Source organism: Ambystoma mexicanum, chromosome 2p, assembly GCF_040938575.1.
Source record: "Ambystoma mexicanum isolate Mex_15411 chromosome 2p, UKY_AmexF1_1, whole genome shotgun sequence".
Lineage (NCBI taxonomy): Eukaryota > Metazoa > Chordata > Amphibia > Caudata > Ambystomatidae > Ambystoma > Ambystoma mexicanum.
This window is the reverse complement of record NC_090923.1, coordinates 2660556-2687673: the sequence shown is the minus strand read 5'-3', so window position 1 is coordinate 2687673 and position 27118 is coordinate 2660556.

Below are 27118 nucleotides of genomic sequence, written 5' to 3'. Positions count from 1 at the left end.
TTTGTCGCATCCAGGCTGCTCCCTTTTAACCAGTTAGCATGTACTCCCTAAATCTAGTGAAACAAACTATTGCTGCCAACCATAGGATAGCTAAGCTACCTCGCCTCATCACCTCCTCCATCATATTAGTAGAATTATCACTTAGCCTAGCTACTAAAGTTAGCATATTGTCCAACAGCACCAGGCCACTCCCTACCCACCAGCCCTACCACACCATGCCGGTATCACAACAAATCATAGGACCTATAGTGAACCAATATCAGGAAGATACTATCTTACAAAGGCCCTGTAGTACCGCAAACAGAAACCTTAAACTTTGCGCAGGCCTACCTAAATTGCACGAACTACCAGCTAAGAAAATTGAACAACTCAATCTCCAAAAAAACAAAACACCTACTGTCGAAGCCAATTGTAGAATATACTAGGAAAGATAGCAATCCCAAAAAGCTCACACAAAACTCTTCCAAATCCATCACCACTGCTAGTCTCAGTACCACGAACCCCAAACTTGAAAGTCACAAACATCATCTCAAAGGTGCGCTCATAAACGCTAGGTCGCTAGTAGCACATGCAACAGAGATTTCAGACAGTCTCGCAGACAACCTCGATTTCCTGGCTATCTCAGAATCGTGGCTTCATGATGCAGCAGGCCCTGCCCTATCATTAGCAGTTCCAGACAATTATACCATCTTATGAGCAGACAGACACACCTCTCGAGGTGGGGGTCTAGCTATCATAGCCAAGCTCAGTCTTGACATGAGAATTACCACAACCCCTATTACGAAATCTTGCGAATGCTTTGCGGCCAAAATTGCCAAACACTAAACCTCATCCTTATCTATAGACCTCCAGGTCCTACTGGAACCTTCGCTGAGGATCTACTACAACCATATCCAACAACCTTAAAAGCACCTCCCAAACAATAGTGCTAGGGGACTTCAACCTAGGCTATAATGACGCTAAGGATATCCAGTCCACAGCTACAGCTCTGATCCTAGAAGAACTGGGTTTCTCCCAGAAAGTTAACCTTCCCACTCATGACAAAGGCCGCATCCTTGACTGGATAGCGGAACATAACTGTGGAGTAACCATCACAGAGACGGTACCCCAGATCTGGACTGACCACCATCTATTACTATTCACAGTAGCTACGAACTCGGCCACGGCTCAGTCCCCACTTGCCCCTCCCATGCCCACGAGGAACAAAAAACGTATGACTGCGGAAAAATTGCTGCCCATCATACTACCACATCTGAACTCACTCCCAGCGAATACGGATCCAAATGTGCTAGTTGAACAATTTAATGAAACTATCAACACAGCCCTTGACCACATAGCTCCGCTCAAGCTACGTAACAGGAAACCGAAGAAACATCTCAACTCATGGTTCACTCCTCACCTAAAAAAGCTCAGGCTAATCAAAAGAAATCTTGAAACCACCTGGAGACTCTCTCCCTCAGCCGAAAACAAACTCAACCTAGCCAAGGCATCTTCCCAATACAAGAAAGACATCTTACTAGCCAAACAGGAAACGTACAACACCAGAATATCACAATCTAAATCTAGTGTCAGAGAATTGTTCAGCATCCTTAAAGAACTGGAAACTCCTATTGCTCCCCAAGAAAACTGCACTAAGGATACAAATTGGTGCTCCAGCATACAGTCGACCCTAACCAACAAAGTAGCCAATCTATAAACTAAAATTGCCCTCAAAAAGGCATCTCTTACACCTCGTATCCCACAGACCATAGTTCCACCTCTAAAACCCAAACAAGAATCACGTTTCTGCTTCTCTAAGGTATCGACCATTGAGGTAGAAAAAGTTATCCTGGGACTTAAACCATCCAACTGTAAAGGCGATCAATGCCCTGCCCAATTAATCAAGGATGCTGGGAGAGAATTATCGCCATTCATAACCAAACTCATCAACTCATTCTTTACCACAGGCACTGTACCGAATAACCTAAAAGAGTCCTGGGTACTGCCACTCCTAAAGAAGCAAACCCTTGACCCGGCCATTCCTACCAACTTTAGGCCTATCACGATCTTGCCCTTTCTTCTAAAAATCTTAGACAAAGTGGCATACATGCAAATACAAAACTTCCTTGAATCTAACCTTTTACTTGGAACACGGCAATCCGGATCCCGCCCACAGCATGGGATTGAGACAGCCCTAATCGATCTCAAGGCCCAAATAGATCAATGTAGAGACAATGGCCAAGCAGCCCTACTCCTACTGCTAGACCTCTCAGCGGCCTTTGATTTAGTCGACCATACAGTCTTATGTAGCCACCTAGACTCTGCAGCCCACTTCTCCAAAGAGGCCATAATATGGATCAAGTCTTTCCTGAGTAACAGAACAATGAGAGTCTTCTCTCCTTCAGCCTCAGCAGAAACGATCCCCATAACATGTGGTGTACCTCAGCGATCCTGTGTGTCACCCACCCTCTACAATGTATTCACAAAGCCACTCTTTGACGAAATGGATCATCTGGGTATTGCCTACACCAATTACGCAGACGATACCCAGATCCTCCTCCCGCTTTCAGGAGACTACATCAGGGATCTTGCTTTAGTGAATAAAATCTACAGCATCGTTCAGGCATGGATGGCCACACACGGCCTATGCCTGAACGATGACAAAACTGAACTCATTATCCTAGGCACCCCGACATACATAACCAAACTCAGCCCGGTTATGCCAATTTCATTATCGATGGGAGCAACATAAAAGTAGCGAAGGAAGTGAAGACCCTAGGCTTTTACCTAGATGCCACCTTGAACTTTGCTAAACAAGTTAACTCCCTAGCCTCAGCTACAGCATACACATGCAAACTCATCAGAGCCAGCAAACAATTCCTTTCTACAGACAGCTGCATCACGCTTGCCAGAGCCCTCATACTATCCAAACTGGATTATTGCAATGGACTATACATTGGGGCTAATAAACAGACTATTCATAAAATCCAGGTCCTCCAGAACAATGCCCTGAGAGCAGCTCTCAAGATTAGCAGAAAGGAGCATATATCCTCGGTAAGAAGAGAACATAAATGGCTATCCACTTCTGATAAAATTCAACTCAAAATTGCCTCCATCACCCACAAGTGCCTCAACAACAAAGCACCACCATACCTCAAGGATAGGCTACACCCTAGAACCTCGATCAGACCCACAAGAACAGCGAATGCTAACTGCCTACAAGTCCCGCGATTTAAACTCGCGACTATAGGAGGACAGAGCTTCCCAGTCAAGACAGCGCAGTTGTGGAACTCACTACCCCTTGGCATCAGAGAACCCCAGCCCTTTGCGAAATTCAGGCAGAACTTGATCAATTGGCTGAGAGCAAACGACGGCCAACTACCCTGTCCTGACTATTTCCATTGGCAAACTAACTGAAGCTCCGCTGGCACCCCTATACCAGACTATCTAAATCAACTTCCTCTTGCACTGGAATGTTCCCGATACCTGTATATTACTACTGTATATATTATTGTATACTCCCGATAGTATACCCACACCTGTACCCACATATACCCACACCTGTAAAACTGTGTTGTTTCTGGACCTAGTTCCGGCCGTGTATATATATGCCTACTGTATATTGTATGATACACGTGTACTGTTCCTACTTATTATGTAACTGTAACTAAGTTGAGCATATTCTTGTCCTGTGCGCCCTGATGCCCCAGGGTATGGCGCGCCCTATAAATAATAAACTAAACTAAACCACCCAGATGTTATGTGGAGAGGGTCATCCCACCGCTGTACACCAATTTGTTAGGACTGATTTTCTATACTCTGGCCTGATGGACAGATATATAGAAGTCCAACCTATATTGTGACAGGAAGAACTCTGGGAAGCTGTAGCCAAACCAATTTTGGTAGCAGTGACAGGCGGTCTAGGCTAAGTTCTTCAGAGGTGGTGACTTTGTTAGGGGTCCACAATGACACCACACAATGGGAATAACAAATTACACTTAGACAGGATGTATAAAAATACAGTTATTTATTTATGGCCAACACACACTATGAAAAATGACTACTAGCAGGTATCACTCAAGACTATCAAACTAAATACATATATACATTCATTTTGTTATAGGGCATAATACACATCAGAAACTCCTGCAAATGAAAGGTTGGACCAGTATTATGCACTTATGGTCCACAGAGATGATCCCTAACTAAAATTGTCCATCCCTAAGTTGCCTGGGCCTTTTACCCAATAGTTCAGGTAAAAGTCCACAGAAGTTATGAAGCAGGAAAAAATGCAGGTAGGGTCGCTGTGGTCCAGTGAAGGATTCTTAGGGTTAGGATTCAAGTTAGACTAATGCCCAAAAGTAGCCCCAACAGTCAGATGCCTTGTGCAAGCAAGCAATGGCAAAGCCAATGTTAGAAATGTGTTTTATTATAAGCCCATTGACTTATAATGCGAGTATAGGGGTAGGTTATAAACTCTGTAACTTACCCCCTATACTCTGATTGTTCCCCAAATTTGGCAGAACAAGGGAAGATGGTCCGACGTTGCTTTTCCTGCCAAAGGTTGCAGTCCTCGATTGACAGGGGTTACAGGTTCGAGCTGATCTCTGGTTGGTGTCTTGAACTGTTGCAAGGACTCACGATGGAAGAATGCAGAAAAACCTGATGCAGCACTCGTCTCAGGACTGGACTCGGGTCGCGTAAGCAATTTCAGATGATCATCACTGCAGCACGGTGATGCAAAAGGACTCAACAGCCACGGTCGGCCTTTCCCTCCTATCTCGGTGTAAAGACCAGAGGGGGGGTCTGTACTCCTGCTCTCTATATGGCAGAGGAGAGGCACATAGGACCCCAGCCAAGATTCTCTATTACGGTAGCAATGGACGAGCAATCAAGGCCTAGCTTCTCAGGAGGTGATGCAGGCTGGTTCTTAAGTACAGTGTAGTCCCCAAGCACCCACAAAGGAATGTCCGCACACTGTATTAGTTAAAACACAGTCTTTATATAATTAAGGTTCAAGGTTATATACACAATCACAATAACTCACTTTGTGCTCAGTTAATCTACATTGGCAAATATATACAGTTCTAAGTGGTACCACAATTATTATTAGATTCCATTAAAGTGCATCAACTGTACTCTGGTCAAATGTCACACAAATCATTTAATAAAGGTAACCAACAAGAGACATAGGAGGAAAGCTGTTGGTTAGAACGATTGGCAGAATACTGGCCCCTACCACTAGACACAGTTCTATGTGGAGATTCCTCCCCACCTGGGCAACCTGTAAAATAAAGATATACCACAAGCCCAGTCCATGTATTGTTCAATGAGTCTTATTTCCTTCTACAATGTTTCTACCACCCCAATGTACCTGGAATAGCAGAGTTCGACGACAAGTCATCGGCGGATCCTTCTTGAGCGGCTCCTTTTAAAGCAGGAGCCAAGGATCGTCGAGATCCCTCGAAGAAAGTGAACTCGGTGTTGAGGCGGCAGCTAGGCGATGATGAATCGAAGACGTCATGCAAGGAAGAGGCGTGCGGAGCACCTCGATGTCGATAGTTCAGGACCACAAAGAGTTTGTGAAGAACTGTGGCCCAGAAAGGGAGTTGAGTCGTTTGGCGTCTCTACGGTCGTTGGGTGGTGGGAAACCCACTGGCGGATGCTCCTCGGCTGGTCAACGGCCTGACCTTCTCTGGTGGGATAAGGCAGTCAGCGGTGCGGACGAGCGCGTGCAGGAATCAAAAATGTCTTCATCAATGGAGCGTTGCGGCTCTGGTCGTCGACGGCACAGCGTCAAGCGGTCCCCGCTTCTGGTCAACACTGCTTCGACGGGCCTCCAGCGTTTATATCAAACCTGCGGACCCTGGTCGACGACGGTGGACAGAATGTCTGGTGCTTCTCTTCGTTCTCCTCGGTGGTCCCCGTCTCCGGTCGGCAGCCTGTCGGGGGTCTGACTTCCAGGGAGCTTTGGCGAAGGTTAGCGGTGCTCAATGGTCCCTTGGAGCTCGGGAAGGGGGCGCCTAACCAGGTCCTCTCCCGATCAGTCTCGACGTCATGGCGGCTTTCCGATTGCGGTGAAGGTAACAGCAGTCAACCTTCTTCTTCTGGCTCGGCTTCGAGATCAAGCGTCAGTTTCGACTTCAGCTTCTGAACGGCGTCAGTTTCGATGTCAGTTTCAAACTCAGCTTCTGAATGATTTCTATCACCGAGAGGCCCCCAGATATACTAGTTGATCTCCCATTTATTCTGCTGGGTCACACTCAGGCAACCAATCACTCAGAAGGGAATTCAGCAGTCAGTCAGCCAATCAGCCATACAGTGTATTCAGGCCATTCTCCTCCCTCTCAGACACTCCCAACAAGGAACGTGTATTGGGGCAAGTACTCAGCCATTCAACACTACACACTGCATTCATACCAGTTTCAGGCAGGGTTGTCTCAGTCATTGTGTCTAACACCAGAAACCAGACATCCACAACAAGAAGTGCATATTGGTCACACACTCCTTTCACTCAGGTCCCACCCACAGGGTGTACCCACAACATACAGTCACTGGGAAGGCTCCAGCCAGCCTGGCCTGGACTTCATTACAATACCATATATGGAACTTCCACCCAACACCCAGTACGGGGGGAAGGGACAGAGTCAGGGCTTCCCAGGACTTTGGGAAAACAAGGTAACAGGCAATAGAAAGCAAGAGGCCACATGGGCCATCTTGTCTCCTATCAGGAATCAACTGATTCCAATGGCAGGGCCGGGGTATCCCAAAATGGAGGATACTCAGAGCACCTGTCAACTTCAGCATGGAGCTGCCACCAGTCCATACCCTGCTCTGCGGGCCACACACAGGTGCCCTAAAACATACACTAGGGGCACAGGGTTGTACACCCCACCCATGGGTGCCATAAGGGAATCCCATGGACCTGTACACCAAACCAAAAACAGTTAGAGCTGCACTTCCAGGAGTCCCACATGGACTCCTGTGCAGTAAACAATACAGAACACAAATGACAAAGGACTACAGGACAAGGACAGGGAGGCCCTGTCCCTTCAATGCATTTCCAGCATCACACCCACCCCATCAGACATACAGAACACAAGCTGTCTGCCCCACCCCCTCAGCCATACAGAACACAAGCTGGCTGCCTGCCCCACCCCCTCAGCCCTACATTACACAAGCTGGCTGCCTGCCCCACCCCCTCAGCCCTACATTACACAAGCTAGCTGGCTGGCCCACCCCCTCAGCCATACAGAACACGAGCTGGCTGCCCCAACCCCTCAGCCATACAGAACACAAGCTGTCAGGCTGCCCCACCCTCTCAGCTATACAGAACATGAGCTGGCTGCATGCCCGCCACCCCCTCCCACAGTCCACCCCGCCCAGCCTCTCCAACAACAATTTGTTTTTATCCAGTGGCTGTGCTGGCCCCAGGGCTTCCAAGACAAGTAGGGTGAACTTGTGGTCCAGCCTCTGCACTTGATTGGTTGTTGGGGGCTGCGGAGGGAAATCAGAAAACTGAAATATGACTTTGCAGAGGGGAACCAGGAAACGGAAGTATGACCTTGCACAGGGGAATCAGGAAACGGAAACATGACCTTGCAGAGGGGAACCAGGAAACGGAAGTATGACCTTGCAGAGGGGAATCAGGAAACGGAAACATAACCTTGCAGAGGGGAACCAGGAAACGGAAGTATGACCTTGCACAGGGGAATCAGGAAACGGAAACATGACCTTGCAGAGGGGAACCAGGAAACGGAAGTATGACCTTGCACAGGGGAATCAGGAAACGGAAACATGACCTTGCAGAGGGGAACCAGGCAGGAAACTGAAACATGACCTTGCAGAGGAGAGCCAGGCAGGAAACGGAAACATGACCTTGCAGAGGGGAACCAGGAAACGGAAGTATGACCTTGCATAGGGGACTCAGGAAACGGAAACATGACCTTGCAGATGGGAACCAGGCAGGAAACGGAAACATGACCTTGCAGAGGGGAACCAGGAAACGGAAACATGACCTTGCAGAGTGGAACCAGGAAACGGAAACATGACCTTGCAGATGGGAACCAGACAGGAAACGGAAACATGACCTTGCAGAGGGGAACCAGGAAACGGAAGTATGACCTTGCAGAACCAGGAAACGGAAACATGACCTTGCAGATGGGAATCAGGCAGGAAACGGAAACATGACCTTGCAGAGGGGAACCAGGAAACGGAAACATGACCTTGCAGAGGGGAACCAGGAAACGGAAACATGACCTTGCAGATGGGAACCAGGCAGGAAACGGAAACATGACCTTGCAGAGGGGAACCAGGAAACGGAAGTATGACCTTGCAGAACCAGGAAACGGAAACATGACCTTGCAGAGGGGAACCAGGAAACAGAAACATGACCTTGCAGAGGGGAATCAGGAAACAGAAACATGACCTTGCAGATGGGAACCAGGCAGGAAACGGAAACATGACCTTGCAGAGGGGAACCAGGAAACGGAAGTATGACCTTGCAGAACCATGAAACGGAAACATGACCTTGCAGAGGGGAACCAGGAAACGGAAGTATGACCTTGCATAGGGGACTCAGGAAATGGAAACATGACCTTGCAGATGGGAACCAGGCAGGAAACGGAAACATGACCTTGCAGAGGGGAACCAGGCAGGAAACTGAAACATGACCTTGCAGAGGAGAGCCAGGCAGGAAACGGAAACATGACCTTGCAGAGGGGAACCAGGCAGGAAACTGAAACATGACCTTGCAGAGGGGAACCAGGCAGGAAACTGAAACATGACCTTGCAGAGGAGAGCCAGGCAGGAAACGGAAACATGACCTTGCAGAGGGGAACCAGGAAACGGAAACATGACCTTGCAGAGGGGAACCAGGAAACGGAAATATGACCTTGCAGATGGGAACCAGGCAGGAAACGGAAACATGACCTTGCAGAGGGGAACCAGGAAACAGAAACATGACCTTGCAGGGGGGAACCAGGAAACGGAAACATGACCTTGCAGAGGGGAACCAAGAAACGGAAACATGACCTTGCAGATGGGAACCAGGCAGGAAACGGAAACATGACCTTGCAGAGGGGAACCAGGAAACGGAAGTATGACCTTGCAGAACCATGAAACGGAAACATGACCGTGCAGAGGGGAACCAGGAAACGGAAGTATGACCTTGCATAGGGGACTCAGGAAACGGAAACATGACCTTGCAGATGGGAACCAGGCAGGAAACAGAAACATGACCTTGCAGAGGGGAACCAGGAAACGGAAACATGACCTTGCAGATGGGAACCAGGCAGGAAACGGAAACATGACCTTGCAGAGGGGAACCAGGAAACGGAAGTATGACCTTGCAGAACCAGGAAACGGAAACATGACCTTGCAGATGGGAACCAGGCAGGAAACGGAAACATGACCTTGCAGAGGGGAACCAGGAAACGGAAACATGACCTTGCAGAGGGGAACCAGGAAACGGAAACATGACCTTGCAGATGGGAACCAGGCAGGAAACGGAAACATGACCTTGCAGAGGGGAACCAGGAAACGGAAGTATGACCTTGCAGAACCAGGAAACGGAAACATGACCTTGCAGAGGGGAACCAGGAAACAGAAACATGACCTTGCAGAGGGGAATCAGGAAACGGAAACATGACCTTGCAGAGGGGAACCAGGAAACGGAAACATGACCTTGCAGATGGGAACCAGGCAGGAAACGGAAACATGACCTTGCAGAGGGGAACCAGGAAACGGAAGTATGACCTTGCAGAACCATGAAACGGAAACATGACCTTGCAGAGGGGAACCAGAAAACGGAAGTATGACCTTGCATAGGGGACTCAGGAAACGGAAACATGACCTTGCAGATGGGAACCAGGCAGGAAACGTAAACATGACCTTGCAGAGGGGAACCGGGAAACGGAAACATGACCTTGCAGAGGGGAACCAGGAAACGGAAGTATGACCTTGCAGAGGGGAACCAGGAAACGGAAGTATGACCTTGCAGAACCATGAAACGGAAACATGACCTTGCAGAGGGGAACCAGGAAACGGAAGTATGACCTTGCATAGGGGACTCAGGAAACGGAAACATGACCTTGCAGATGGGAACCAGGCAGGAAACGGAAACATGACCTTGCAGAGGGGACTCAGGAAACGGAAACATGACCTTGCAGATGGGAACCAGGCAGGAAACGGAAACATGACCTTGCAGAGGGGAACCAGGAAACGGAAACATGACCTTACAGAGGGGAACCAGGAAACATAAGTATGACCTTGCAGATGGGAACCAGGCAGGAAACGGAAACATGACCTTGCAGAGGGGAACCAGGAAACGGAAACATGACCTTGCAGAGGGGAACCAGGAAACGGAAACATGACCTTACAGAGGGGAACCAGGAAACGGAAACATGACCTTGCAGAGGGGAACCAGGAAACGGAAACATGACCTTGCAGAGGGGGACCAGGAAACGGAAATATGACCGTAAGGGAGTGTGTATAAATTATTAAGAATAATCCCTCTACACAGCACTACCCACAGAATCTGCCCTTCCAACTTCCCAACAGGTCGCGAGAGGCCTTCCAGAAATTGCCCTCTCTGGCATCACGGCCACGCGCTGCGGTGACGCACAGAGGGGCGAGCTTAAGGTGCACGAGGGAGTGGGGGAGACAGAACCGCTAGTACCGCTCAAAGGTAGAGTGAGGGGGGTGCAGAGTGGAGAAATTCACCCCTAACACCGCCCCGCACGTGAGCTCAGGGGCACTCGAGGTCTCTTCTGATGCAAAAAACCCCCCACAAATGCGGAACTTACCCGAGAATCCCGTGTCCCCAGCGAATGCAGATTCGCGCGGGGCATTCTGGGTAGGCGCATATCCTCCCCTCTCGCTGATTGATGTCTCACGGAGGCAAGACTGGAATATACTTAAGCCTTAAGGTTCGGGTGCGAGGCTGCGAGGCATTGGCATCGCATTTGCTCTGTACAAGGAGTTAAATAGTTATAGAAGGGGCTGTAAAGTCGCTCAAGAGGAATATCTTCATTTTCACAAATCCTTAGAGGGCAAATATCGGCCATAAATGACCAGAAGCTTTGGGAGCCGTGTGGTCTCTCGTGGGGACACCTGCAGGTGATAGGTGGAACTGCAGTGGTTCTGTTTCCTCCGTGGTGAAGGCCCTGTCATCTTACAGGGTCTTGGGATTTATTCTTCCGCCATCGCAGGACTGCATGAGCTGCAGCTATTGCTGTTAGTGTTGGAGTAGTATGCTCTAAGCAATGACTGGCTGGGAAGTTAAAGAAACCCCCCAATAATCCACTAGAAAGATGCGGCCCCCCAATTCCCTCAGGCCATTATTCCAATGAAGAGATCTTTAAGTGTGACGATAAATCAATGGTGGCCGTCATCTCAAGGAAGCTTTGCAACAAATGCGTGCATTGGCTTTGCTAATGCTTGTGCACCATTGATACCAGGGGAACCAGGAAACAGAAACATGACCTGGCAGAGGGAACCAGGAAACGTGACCTTGCAGAGGGGAACCAGGAAACGGAAATATGACCTGGCAGAGGAGAACCAGGAAACGGAAACATGACCTTGCAGAGGGGGACCAGGAAACGTGACCTTGCAGAGGGGAACCAGGAAACGGAAACATGACCTTGCAGAGGGGGACCAGGAAACGTGACATTGCAGAGGGGAACCAGGAAACGGAAATATGACCTTGCAGAGGGGAACCAGGAAACGGAAACATGACCTTGCAGAGGGGGACCAGGAAACGTGACCTTGCAGAGGGGAACCAGGAAACGGAAACATGACCTTGCAGAGGGGGACCAGGAAACGTGACCTTGCAGAGGGGAACCAGGAAACGGAAATATGACCTTGCAGAGGGGAACCAGGAAACGGAAATATGACCTTGCAGAGGGGAACCAGGAAACAGAAATATGACCTTGCAGAGGGAACCAGGAACCGGAAATATGACCTGGCAGAGGAGAACCAGGAACCGGAAATATGACCTTGCAGAGGGGGACCAGGAAACGTGACCTTGCAGAGGGGAACCAGGAAACGTGACCTTGCAGTGGGAACCAGGAAACGTGACCTTGCAGAGGGGAACCAGGAAACGGAAATATGACCTTGCAGAGGGGGACCAGGAAACGTGACCTTGCAGAGGGGAACCAGGAAACAGAAACATGACCTTGCAGAGGGGAACCAGGAAACGGAAACATGACCTTGCAGAGGGGAACCAGGAAACGTGACCTTGCAGAGGGGAACCAGGAAATGGAAATATGACCTTGCAGAGGGGAACCAGGCAGGAAACAGAAACATGACCTTGCAGAGGGGAACCAGGAAACGTGACCTTGCAGAGGGGAACCAGGAAATGGAAATATGACCTGGCAGAGGAGAACCAGGAAACGGAAATATGACCTTGCAGAGGGAACCAGGAACCGGAAATATGACCTTGCAGAGGGGAACCAGGAAACGGAAATATGACCTGGCAGAGGAGAACCAGGAAACGGAAAAATGACCTTGCAGAGGGGAACCAGGAAACGTGACCTTGCAGAGGGAACCAGGAAACGTGACCTTGCAGAGGGGAACCAGGAAACGGAAATATGACCTGGCAGAGGGGAACCAGGAAACGGAAATATGACCTTGCAGAGGGAACCAGGAACCGGAAATATGACCTGGCAGAGGAGAACCAGGAAATGTAAACATGCCCTTGCAGAGGGGGACCAGGAAACGTGACCTTGCAGAGGGGAACCAGGAAACAGAAACATGACCTTGCAGAGGGGAACCAGGAAACGTGACCTTGCAGAGGGGAACAAGGAAACGGAAATATGACCTGGCAGAGGAGAACCAGGAACCGGAAATATGACCTTGCAGAGGGGGACCAGGAAATGTGACCTTGCAGAGGGGAACCAGGAAACGGAAACATGACCTTGCAGAGGGGGACCAGGAAAGGTGACCTTGCAGAGGGGAACCAGGAAACGGAAATATGACCTTGCAGAGGGAACCAGGAACCGGAAATATGACCTGGCAGAGGAGAACCAGGAAACGGAAACATGCCCTTGCAGAGGGGGACCAGGAAACGTGACCTTGCAGAGGGGAACCAGGAAACGGAAATAGGACCTTGCAGATGGGAACCAGGCAGGAAACTGAAACATGACCTTGCAGAGGGGAACCAGGAAACGGAAACATTACCTTGCAGAGGGGAACCAGGAAACAGAAACATGACCTCGCAGAGGGGAAGCAGGAAACAGAAACATGACCTTGCAGAGGGGACCCAGGAAACGGAAACATGACTTTGCAGAGGGGAACCAGGAAACGGAAACATGCCCTTGCAGAGAGGGACCAGGAAACGGAAATATGACCTTGCAGAGGGGAACCAGGAAACAGAAACATGACCTTGCAGAGGGGAACCAGGAAACGTGACCTTGCAGAGGGGAACCAGGAAACGGAAATATGACCTGGCAGAGGAGAACCAGGAAACGGAAACATGACCTTGCAGAGGGGGACCAGGAAACGTGACCTTGCAGAGGGGAACCAGGAAACGGAAACATGACCTTGCAGAGGGGGACCAGGAAACGTGACCTTGCAGAGGGGAACCAGGAAACGGAAACATGACCTTGCAGAGGGGAACCAGGAAACGGAAATATTACCTTGCAGAGGGAACCAGGAACCGGAAATATGACCTGACAGAGGAGAACCAGGAAACGGAAACATGCCCTTGCAGTGGGGGACCAGGAAACGTGACCTTGCAGAGGGGAACCAGGAAAAGGAAATATGACCTTGCAGATGGGAACCAGGCAGGAAACTGAAACATGACCTTGCAGAGGGGAAGCAGGAAACAGAAACATGACCTTGCAGAGGGGACCCAGGAAACGGAAACATGACTTTGCAGAGGGGAACCAGGAAACGGAAACATGCCCTTGCAGAGGGGGACCAGGAAACGGAAATATGACCTTGCAGAGGGAACCAGGAAACGTGACCTTGCAGAGGGGAACCAGGAAACGGAAACATGACCTTGCAGAGGGGAACCAGGAAACGGAAACATGACCTTGCAGATGGGAACCAGGCAGGAAACGGAAACATGACCTTGCAGAGGGGAACCAGGAAACGGAAGTATGACCTTGCAGAACCAGGAAACGGAAACATGACCTTGCAGAGGGGAACCAGGAAACAGAAACATGACCTTGCAGAGGGGAATCAGGAAACGGAAACATGACCTTGCAGAGGGGAACCAGGAAACGGAAACATGACCTTGCAGATGGGAACCAGGCAGGAAACGGAAACATGACCTTGCAGAGGGGAACCAGGAAACGGAAGTATGACCTTGCAGAACCATGAAACGGAAACATGACCTTGCAGAGGGGAACCAGGAAACGGAAGTATGACCTTGCATAGGGGACTCAGGAAACGGAAACATGACCTTGCAGATGGGAACCAGGCAGGAAACGTAAACATGACCTTGCAGAGGGGAACCAGGAAACAGAAACATGACCTTGCAGAGGGGAACCAGGAAACGGAAGTATGACCTTGCAGAGGGGAACCAGGAAACGGAAGTATGACCTTGCAGAACCATGAAACGGAAACATGACCTTGCAGAGGGGAACCAGGAAACGGAAGTATGACCTTGCATAGGGGACTCAGGAAACGGAAACATGACCTTGCAGATGGGAACCAGGCAGGAAACGGAAACATGACCTTGCAGAGGGGACTCAGGAAACGGAAACATGACCTTGCAGATGGGAACCAGGCAGGAAACGGAAACATGACCTTGCAGAGGGGAACCAGGAAATGGAAACATGACCTTACAGAGGGGAACCAGGAAACGTAAGTATGACCTTGCAGATGGGAACCAGGCAGGAAACGGAAACATGACCTTGCAGAGGGGAACCAGGAAACGGAAACATGACCTTGCAGAGGGGAACCAGGAAACGGAAACATGACCTTGCAGATGGGAACCAGGCAGGAAACGGAAACATGACCTTGCAGAGGGGAACCAGGAAACGGAAGTATGACCTTGCAGAACCAGGAAACGGAAACATGACCTTGCAGAGGGGAACCAGGAAACAGAAACATGACCTTGCAGAGGGGAATCAGGAAACGGAAACATGACCTTGCAGAGGGGAACCAGGAAACGGAAACATGACCTTGCAGATGGGAACCAGGTAGGAAACGGAAACATGACCTTGCAGAGGGGAACCAGGAAACGGAAGTATGACCTTGCAGAACCATGAAACGGAAACATGACCTTGCAGAGGGGAACCAGGAAACGGAAGTATGACCTTGCATAGGGGACTCAGGAAACGGAAACATGACCTTGCAGATGGGAACCAGGCAGGAAACGGAAACATGACCTTGCAGAGGGGACTCAGGAAACGGAAACATGACCTTGCAGATGGGAACCAGGCAGGAAACGGAAACATGACCTTGCAGAGGGGAACCAGGAAACGGAAACATGACCTTACAGAGGGGAACCAGGAAACGTAAGTATGACCTTGCAGATGGGAACCAGGCAGGAAACGGAAACATGACCTTGCAGAGGGGAACCAGGAAACGGAAACATGACCTTGCAGAGGGGAACCAGGAAACGGAAACATGACCTTGCAGATGGGAACCAGGCAGGAAACGTAAACATGACCTTGCAGAGGGGAACCGGGAAACGGAAACATGACCTTGCAGAGGGGAACCAGGAAACGGAAGTATGACCTTGCAGAGGGGAACCAGGAAACGGAAGTATGACCTTGCAGAACCATGAAACGGAAACATGACCTTGCAGAGGGGAACCAGGAAACGGAAGTATGACCTTGCATAGGGGACTCAGGAAACGGAAACATGACCTTGCAGATGGGAACCAGGCAGGAAACGGAAACATGACCTTGCAGAGGGGACTCAGGAAACGGAAACATGACCTTGCAGATGGGAACCAGGCAGGAAACGGAAACATGACCTTGCAGAGGGGAACCAGGAAACGGAAACATGACCTTACAGAGGGGAACCAGGAAACGTAAGTATGACCTTGCAGATGGGAACCAGGCAGGAAACGGAAACATGACCTTGCAGAGGGGAACCAGGAAACGGAAACATGACCTTGCAGATGGGAACCAGGAAACGGAAACATGACCTTGCAGAGGGGAACCAGGAAACGGAAACATGACCTTGCAGAGGGGAACCAGGAAACGGAAACATGACCTTGCAGAGGGGAACCAGGAACCGGAAATATGACCTTGCAGAGGGGAACCAGGAAACGGAAACATGACCTTACAGAGGGGAACCAGGAAACGGAAACATGACCTTGCAGAGGGGAACCAGGAAACGGAAATATGACCTTGCAGAGGGGAACCAGGCAGGAAACAGAAACATGACCTTGCAGAGGGGGACCAGGAAACGTGACCTTGCAGAGGGGAACCAGGAAACGTGACCTTGCAGAGGGAACCAGAAAACGTGACCTTGCAGAGGGGAACCAGGAAACGGAAATATGACCTCGCAGAGGGGGACCAGGAAACGTGACCTTGCAGAGGGGAACCAGGAAACGTGACCTTGCAGAGGGAACCAGAAAACGTGACCTTGCAGAGGGGAACCAGGAAACGGAAATATGACCTCGCAGAGGGGGACCAGGAAACGTGACCTTGCAGAGGGGAACCAGGAAACGTGACCTTGCAGAGGGAACCAGAAAACGTGACCTTGCAGAGGGGAACCAGGAAACGGAAATATGACCTTGCAGAGGGGGACCAGGAAACGTGACCTTGCAGAGGGGAACCAGGAAACAGAAACATGACCTTGCAGAGGGGAACCAGGAAACGGAAACATGACCTTGCAGAGGGGAACCAGGAAACGTGACCTTGCAGAGGGGAACCAGGAAATGGAAATATGACCTTGCAGAGGGGAACCAGGCAGGAAACAGAAACATGACCTTGCAGAGGGGAACCAGGAAACGTGACCTTACAGAGGGGAACCAGGAAATGGAAATATGACCTGGCAGAGGAGAACCAGGAAACGGAAATATGACCTTGCAGAGGGAACCAGGAACCGGAAATATGACCTTGCAGAGGGGAACCAGGAAACGGAAATATGACCTGGCAGAGGAGAACCAGGAAACGGAAAAATGACCTTGCAGAGGGGAACCAGGAAACGTGACCTTGCAGAGGGAACCAGGAAACGTGACCTTGCAGAGGGGAACCAGGAAACGGAAATATGACCTGGCAGAGGGGAACCAGGAAACGGAAATATGACCTTGCAGAGGGAACCAGGAACCGGAAATATGACCTGGCAGAGGAGAACCAGGAAACGGAAACATGCCCTTGCAGAGGGGGACCAGGAAACGTGACCTTGCAGAGGGGAACCAGGAAACAGAAACATGACCTTGCAGAGGGGAACCAGGAAACGTGACCTTGCAGAGGGGAACCAGGAAACGGAAATATGACCTGGCAGAGGAGAACCAGGAACCGGAAATATGACCTTGCAGAGGGGGACCAGGAAATGTGACCTTGCAGAGGGGAACCAGGAAACGGAAACATGACCTTGCAGAGGGGGACCAGGAAACGTGACCTTGCAGAGGGGAACCAGGAAACGGAAATATGACCTGGCAGAGGAGAACCAGGAAACGGAAAAATGACCTTGCAGAGGGGAACCAGGAAACGTGACCTTGCAGAGGGAACCAGGAAACGTGACCTTGCAGAGGGGAACCAGGAAACGGAAATATGACCTTGCAGATGGGAATCAGGCAGGAAACTGAAACATGACCTTGCAGAGGGGAACCAGGAAACGGAAACATGACCTTGCAGAGGGGAACCAGGAAACAGAAACATGACCTTGCAGAGGGGACCCAGGAAACGGAAACATGACTTTGCAGAGGGGAACCAGGAAACGGAAACATGCCCTTGCAGAGGGGGACCAGGAAACGGAAATATGACCTTGCAGAGGGGAACCAGGAAACAGAAACATGACCTTGCAGAGGGGAACCAGGAAACGTGACCTTGCAGAGGGGAACCAGGAAACGGAAATATGACCTGGCAGAGGAGAACCAGGAAACGGAAACATGACCTTGCAGAGGGGAACCAGGAAACGGAAATATTACCTTGCAGAGGGAACCAGGAACCGGAAATATGACCTGGCAGAGGAGAACCAGGAAACGGAAACATGCCCTTGCAGAGGGGGACCAGGAAACGTGACCTTGCAGAGGGGAACCAGGAAAAGGAAATATGACCTTGCAGATGGGAACCAGGCAGGAAACTGAAACATGACCTTGCAGAGGGGAAGCAGGAAACAGAAACATGACCTTGCAGAGGGGACCCAGGAAACGGAAACATGACTTTGCAGAGGGGAACCAGGAAACGGAAACATGCCCTTGCAGAGGGGGACCAGGAAACGGAAATATGACCTTGCAGAGGGAACCAGGAAACGTGACCTTGCAGAGGGGAACCAGGAAACGGAAACATGACCTTGCAGAGGGGAACCAGGAAACGGAAACATGACCTTGCAGATGGGAACCAGGCAGGAAACGGAAACATGACCTTGCAGAGGGGAACCAGGAAACGGAAGTATGACCTTGCAGAACCAGGAAACGGAAACATGACCTTGCAGAGGGGAACCAGGAAACAGAAACATGACCTTGCAGAGGGGAATCAGGAAACGGAAACATGACCTTGCAGAGGGGAACCAGGAAACGGAAACATGACCTTGCAGATGGGAACCAGGCAGGAAACGGAAACATGACCTTGCAGAGGGGAACCAGGAAACGGAAGTATGACCTTGCAGAACCATGAAACGGAAACATGACCTTGCAGAGGGGAACCAGGAAACGGAAGTATGACCTTGCATAGGGGACTCAGGAAACGGAAACATGACCTTGCAGATGGGAACCAGGCAGGAAACGTAAACATGACCTTGCAGAGGGGAACCAGGAAACAGAAACATGACCTTGCAGAGGGGAACCAGGAAACGGAAGTATGACCTTGCAGAGGGGAACCAGGAAACGGAAGTATGACCTTGCAGAACCATGAAACGGAAACATGACCTTGCAGAGGGGAACCAGGAAACGGAAGTATGACCTTGCATAGGGGACTCAGGAAACGGAAACATGACCTTGCAGATGGGAACCAGGCAGGAAACGGAAACATGACCTTGCAGAGGGGACTCAGGAAACGGAAACATGACCTTGCAGATGGGAACCAGGCAGGAAACGGAAACATGACCTTGCAGAGGGGAACCAGGAAATGGAAACATGACCTTACAGAGGGGAACCAGGAAACGTAAGTATGACCTTGCAGATGGGAACCAGGCAGGAAACGGAAACATGACCTTGCAGAGGGGAACCAGGAAACGGACACATGACCTTGCAGAGGGGAACCAGGAAACGGAAACATGACCTTGCAGATGGGAACCAGGCAGGAAACGGAAACATGACCTTGCAGAGGGGAACCAGGAAACGGAAGTATGACCTTGCAGAACCAGGAAACGGAAACATGACCTTGCAGAGGGGAACCAGGAAACAGAAACATGACCTTGCAGAGGGGAATCAGGAAACGGAAACATGACCTTGCAGAGGGGAACCAGGAAACGGAAACATGACCTTGCAGATGGGAACCAGGTAGGAAACGGAAACATGACCTTGCAGAGGGGAACCAGGAAACGGAAGTATGACCTTGCAGAACCATGAAACGGAAACATGACCTTGCAGAGGGGAACCAGGAAACGGAAATATGACCTTGCATAGGGGACTCAGGAAACGGAAACATGACCTTGCAGATGGGAACCAGGCAGGAAACGTAAACATGACCTTGCAGAGGGGAACCGGGAAACGGAAACATGACCTTGCAGAGGGGAACCAGGAAACGGAAGTATGACCTTGCAGAGGGGAACCAGGAAACGGAAGTATGACCTTGCAGAACCATGAAACGGAAACATGACCTTGCAGAGGGGAACCAGGAAACGGAAGTATGACCTTGCATAGGGGACTCAGGAAACGGAAACATGACCTTGCAGATGGGAACCAGGCAGGAAACGGAAACATGACCTTGCAGAGGGGACTCAGGAAACGGAAACATGACCTTGCAGATGGGAACCAGGCAGGAAACGGAAACATGACCTTGCAGAGGGGAACCAGGAAACGGAAACATGACCTTACAGAGGGGAACCAGGAAACGTAAGTATGACCTTGCAGATGGGAACCAGGCAGGAAACGGAAACATGACCTTGCAGAGGGGAACCAGGAAACGGAAACATGACCTTGCAGAGGAGAACCAGGAAACGGAAACATGACCTTACAGAGGGGAACCAGGAAACGGAAACATGACCTTGCAGAGGGGAACCAGGAAACGGAAACATGACCTTGCAGAGGGGGACCAGGAAACGGAAATATGACCTTGCAGAGGGGAACCAGGAAACGGAAACATGACCTTGCAGAGGGGGACCAGGAAACGGAAACATGACCTTGCAGAGGGGGACCAGGAAACGGAAATATGACCGTAAGGGAGTGTGTATAAATTATTAAGAATAATCCCTCTACACAGCACTACCCACAGAATCTGCCCTTCCAACTTCCCAACAGGTCGCGAGAGGCCTTCCAGAAATTGCCCTCTCTGGCATCACGGCCACGCGCTGCGGTGACGCACAGAGGGGCGAGCTTAAGGTGCACGAGGGAGTGGGGGAGACAGAACCGCTAGTACCGCTCAAAGGTAGAGTGAGGGGGGTGCAGAGTGGAGAAATTCACCCCTAACACCGCCCCGCACGTGAGCTCAGGGGCACTCGAGGTCTCTTCTGATGCAAAAAACCCCCCACAAATGCGGAACTTACCCGAGAATCCCGTGTCCCCAGCGAATGCAGGTTCGCGCGGGGCATTCTGGGTAGGCGCATATCCTCCCCTCTCGCTGATTGATGTCTCACGGAGGCAAGACTGGAATATACTTAAGCCTTAAGGTTCGGGTGCGAGGCTGCGAGGCATTGGCATCGCATTTGCTCTGTACAAGGAGTTAAATAGTTATAGAAGGGGCTGTAAAGTCGCTCAAGAGGAATATCTTCATTTTCACAAATCCTTAGAGGGCAAATATCGGCCATAAATGACCAGAAGCTTTGGGAGCCGTGTGGTCTCTCGTGGGGACACCTGCAGGTGATAGGTGGAACTGCAGTGGTTCTGTTTCCTCCGTGGTGAAGGCCCTGTCATCTTACAGGGTCTTGGGATTTATTCTTCCGCCATCGCAGGACTGCATGAGCTGCAGCTATTGCTGTTAGTGTTGGAGTAGTATGCTCTAAGCAATGACTGGCTGGGAAGTTAAAGCAACCCCCCAATAATCCACTAGAAAGATGCGGCCCCCCAATTCCCTCAGGCCATTATTCCAATGAAGAGATCTTTAAGTGTGACGATAAATCAATGGTGGCCGTCATCTCAAGGAAGCTTTGCAACAAATGCGTGCATTGGCTTTGCTAATGCTTGTGCACCATTGATACCAGGGGAACCAGGAAACAGAAACATGACCTGGCAGAGGGAACCAGGAAACGTGACCTTGCAGAGGGGAACCAGGAAACGGAAATATGACCTGGCAGAGGAGAACCAGGAAACGGAAACATGACCTTGCAGAGGGGGACCAGGAAACGGAAATATGACCTTGCAGAGGGAACCAGGAACCGGAAATATGACCTGGCAGAGGGGAACCAGGAAACGTGACCTTGCAGAGGGGAACCAGGAAACGGAAATATGACCTGGCAGAGGAGAACCAGGAAACGGAAACATGACCTTGCAGAGGGGAACCAGGAAACGGAAATATGACCTCGCAGAGGGGGACCAGGAAACGTGACCTTGCAGAGGGGAACCAGGAAACGTGACCTTGCAGAGGGAACCAGAAAACGTGACCTTGCAGAGGGGAACCAGGAAACGGAAATATGACCTTGCAGAGGGGGACCAGGAAACGTGACCTTGCAGAGGGGAACCAGGAAACAGAAACATGACCTTGCAGAGGGGAACCAGGAAACGGAAACATGACCTTGCAGAGGGGAACCAGGAAACGTGACCTTGCAGAGGGGAACCAGGAAATGGAAATATGACCTTGCAGAGGGGAACCAGGCAGGAAACAGAAACATGACCTTGCAGAGGGGAACCAGGAAACGTGACCTTACAGAGGGGAACCAGGAAATGGAAATATGACCTGGCAGAGGAGAACCAGGAAACGGAAATATGACCTTGCAGAGGGAACCAGGAACCGGAAATATGACCTTGCAGAGGGGAACCAGGAAACGGAAATATGACCTGGCAGAGGAGAACCAGGAAACGGAAAAATGACCTTGCAGAGGGGAACCAGGAAACGTGACCTTGCAGAGGGAACCAGGAAACGTGACCTTGCAGAGGGGAACCAGGAAACGGAAATATGACCTGGCAGAGGGGAACCAGGAAACGGAAATATGACCTTGCAGAGGGAACCAGGAACCGGAAATATGACCTGGCAGAGGAGAACCAGGAAACGGAAACATGCCCTTGCAGAGGGGGACCAGGAAACGTGACCTTGCAGAGGGGAACCAGGAAACAGAAACATGACCTTGCAGAGGGGAACCAGGAAACGTGACCTTGCAGAGGGGAACCAGGAAACGGAAATATGACCTGGCAGAGGAGAACCAGGAACCGGAAATATGACCTTGCAGAGGGGGACCAGGAAATGTGACCTTGCAGAGGGGAACCAGGAAACGGAAACATGACCTTGCAGAGGGGGACCAGGAAACGTGACCTTGCAGAGGGGAACCAGGAAACGGAAATATGACCTGGCAGAGGAGAACCAGGAAACGGAAAAATGACCTTGCAGAGGGGAACCAGGAAACGTGACCTTGCAGAGGGAACCAGGAAACGTGACCTTGCAGAGGGGAACCAGGAAACGGAAATATGACCTTGCAGATGGGAATCAGGCAGGAAACTGAAACATGACCTTGCAGAGGGGAACCAGGAAACGGAAACATGACCTTGCAGAGGGGAACCAGGAAACAGAAACATGACCTTGCAGAGGGGACCCAGGAAACGGAAACATGACTTTGCAGAGGGGAACCAGGAAACGGAAACATGCCCTTGCAGAGGGGGACCAGGAAACGGAAATATGACCTTGCAGAGGGGAACCAGGAAACAGAAACATGACCTTGCAGAGGGGAACCAGGAAACGTGACCTTGCAGAGGGGAACCAGGAAACGGAAATATGACCTGGCAGAGGAGAACCAGGAAACGGAAACATGACCTTGCAGAGGGGAACCAGGAAACGGAAATATTACCTTGCAGAGGGAACCAGGAACCGGAAATATGACCTGGCAGAGGAGAACCAGGAAACGGAAACATGCCCTTGCAGAGGGGGACCAGGAAACGTGACCTTGCAGAGGGGAACCAGGAAAAGGAAATATGACCTTGCAGATGGGAACCAGGCAGGAAACTGAAACATGACCTTGCAGAGGGGAAGCAGGAAACAGAAACATGACCTTGCAGAGGGGACCCAGGAAACGGAAACATGACTTTGCAGAGGGGAACCAGGAAACGGAAACATGCCCTTGCAGAGGGGGACCAGGAAACGGAAATATGACCTTGCAGAGGGAACCAGGAAACGTGACCTTGCAGAGGGGAACCAGGAAACGGAAACATGACCTTGCAGAGGGGAACCAGGAAACGGAAACATGACCTTGCAGATGGGAACCAGGCAGGAAACGGAAACATGACCTTGCAGAGGGGAACCAGGAAACGGAAGTATGACCTTGCAGAACCAGGAAACGGAAACATGACCTTGCAGAGGGGAACCAGGAAACAGAAACATGACCTTGCAGAGGGCAATCAGGAAACGGAAACATGACCTTGCAGAGGGGAACCAGGAAACGGAAACATGACCTTGCAGATGGGAACCAGGCAGGAAACGGAAACATGACCTTGCAGAGGGGAACCAGGAAACGGAAGTATGACCTTGCAGAACCATGAAACGGAAACATGACCTTGCAGAGGGGAACCAGGAAACGGAAGTATGACCTTGCATAGGGGACTCAGGAAACGGAAACATGACCTTGCAGATGGGAACCAGGCAGGAAACGTAAACATGACCTTGCAGAGGGGAACCAGGAAACAGAAACATGACCTTGCAGAGGGGAACCAGGAAACGGAAGTATGACCTTGCAGAGGGGAACCAGGAAACGGAAGTATGACCTTGCAGAACCATGAAACGGAAACATGACCTTGCAGAGGGGAACCAGGAAACGGAAGTATGACCTTGCATAGGGGACTCAGGAAACGGAAACATGACCTTGCAGATGGGAACCAGGCAGGAAACGGAAACATGACCTTGCAGAGGGGACTCAGGAAACGGAAACATGACCTTGCAGATGGGAACCAGGCAGGAAACGGAAACATGACCTTGCAGAGGGGAACCAGGAAATGGAAACATGACCTTACAGAGGGGAACCAGGAAACGTAAGTATGACCTTGCAGATGGGAACCAGGCAGGAAACGGAAACATGACCTTGCAGAGGGGAACCAGGAAACGGACACATGACCTTGCAGAGGGGAACCAGGAAACGGAAACATGACCTTGCAGATGGGAACCAGGCAGGAAACGGAAACATGACCTTGCAGAGGGGAACCAGGAAACGGAAGTATGACCTTGCAGAACCAGGAAACGGAAACATGACCTTGCAGAGGGGAACCAGGAAACAGAAACATGACCTTGCAGAGGGGAATCAGGAAACGGAAACATGACCTTGCAGAGGGGAACCAGGAAACGGAAACATGACCTTGCAGATGGGAACCAGGTAGGAAACGGAAACATGACCTTGCAGAGGGGAACCAGGAAACGGAAGTATGACCTTGCAGAACCATGAAACGGAAACATGACCTTGCAGAGGGGAACCAGGAAACGGAAGTATGACCTTGCATAGGGGACTCAGGAAACGGAAACATGACCTTGCAGATGGGAACCAGGCAGGAAACGTAAACATGACCTTGCAGAGGGGAACCGGGAAACGGAAACATGACCTTGCAAAGGGGAACCAGGAAACGGAAGTATGACCTTGCAGAGGGGAACCAGGAAACGGAAGTATGACCTTGCAGAACCATGAAACGGAAACATGACCTTGCAGAGGGGAACCAGGAAACGGAAGTATGACCTTGCATAGGGGACTCAGGAAACGGAAACATGACCTTGCAGATGGGAACCAGGCAGGAAACGGAAACATGACCTTGCAGAGGGGACTCAGGAAACGGAAACATGACCTTGCAGATGGGAACCAGGCAGGAAACGGAAACATGACCTTGCAGAGGGGAACCAGGAAACGGAAACATGACCTTACAGAGGGGAACCAGGAAACGTAAGTATGACCTTGCAGATGGGAACCAGGCAGGAAACGGAAACATGACCTTGCAGAGGGGAACCAGGAAACGGAAACATGACCTTGCAGAGGGGAACCAGGAAACGGAAACATGACCTTACAGAGGGGAACCAGGAAACGGAAACATGACCTTGCAGAGGGGAACCAGGAAACGGAAACATGACCTTGCAGAGGGGGACCAGGAAACGGAAATATGACCTTGCAGAGGGGAACCAGGAAACGGAAACATGACCTTGCAGAGGGGGACCAGGAAACGGAAACATGACCTTGCAGAGGGGGACCAGGAAACGGAAATATGACCGTAAGGGAGTGTGTATAAATTATTAAGAATAATCCCTCTACACAGCACTACCCACAGAATCTGCCCTTCCAACTTCCCAACAGGTCGCGAGAGGCCTTCCAGAAATTGCCCTCTCTGGCATCACGGCCACGCGCTGCGGTGACGCACAGAGGGGCGAGCTTAAGGTGCACGAGGGAGTGGGGGAGACAGAACCGCTAGTACCGCTCAAAGGTAGAGTGAGGGGGTGCAGAGTGGAGAAATTCACCCCTAACACCGCCCCGCACGTGAGCTCAGGGGCACTCGAGGTCTCTTCTGATGCAAAAAACCCCCCACAAATGCGGAACTTACCCGAGAATCCCGTGTCCCCAGCGAATGCAGGTTCGCGCGGGGCATTCTGGGTAGGCGCATATCCTCCCCTCTCGCTGATTGATGTCTCACGGAGGCAAGACTGGAATATACTTAAGCCTTAAGGTTCGGGTGCGAGGCTGCGAGGCATTGGCATCGCATTTGCTCTGTACAAGGAGTTAAATAGTTATAGAAGGGGCTGTAAAGTCGCTCAAGAGGAATATCTTCATTTTCACAAATCCTTAGAGGGCAAATATCGGCCATAAATGACCAGAAGCTTTGGGAGCCGTGTGGTCTCTCGTGGGGACACCTGCAGGTGATAGGTGGAACTGCAGTGGTTCTGTTTCCTCCGTGGTGAAGGCCCTGTCATCTTACAGGGTCTTGGGATTTATTCTTCCGCCATCGCAGGACTGCATGAGCTGCAGCTATTGCTGTTAGTGTTGGAGTAGTATGCTCTAAGCAATGACTGGCTGGGAAGTTAAAGCAACCCCCCAATAATCCACTAGAAAGATGCGGCCCCCCAATTCCCTCAGGCCATTATTCCAATGAAGAGATCTTTAAGTGTGACGATAAATCAATGGTGGCCATCATCTCAAGGAAGCTTTGCAACAAATGCGTGCATTGGCTTTGCTAATGCTTGTGCACCATTGATACCAGGGGAACCAGGAAACAGAAACATGACCTGGCAGAGGGAACCAGGAAACGTGACCTTGCAGAGGGGAACCAGGAAACGGAAATATGACCTGGCAGAGGAGAACCAGGAAACGGAAACATGACCTTGCAGAGGGGGACCAGGAAACGGAAATATGACCTTGCAGAGGGAACCAGGAACCGGAAATATGACCTGGCAGAGGGGAACCAGGAAACGTGACCTTGCAGAGGGGAACCAGGAAACGGAAATATGACCTGGCAGAGGAGAACCAGGAAACGGAAACATGACCTTGCAGAGGGGAACCAGGAAACGGAAATATGACCTCGCAGAGGGGGACCAGGAAACGTGACCTTGCAGAGGGGAACCAGGAAACGTGACCTTGCAGAGGGAACCAGAAAACGTGACCTTGCAGAGGGGAACCAGGAAACGGAAATATGACCTTGCAGAGGGGGACCAGGAAACGTGACCTTGCAGAGGGGAACCAGGAAACAGAAACATGACCTTGCAGAGGGGAACCAGGAAACGGAAACATGACCTTGCAGAGGGGAACC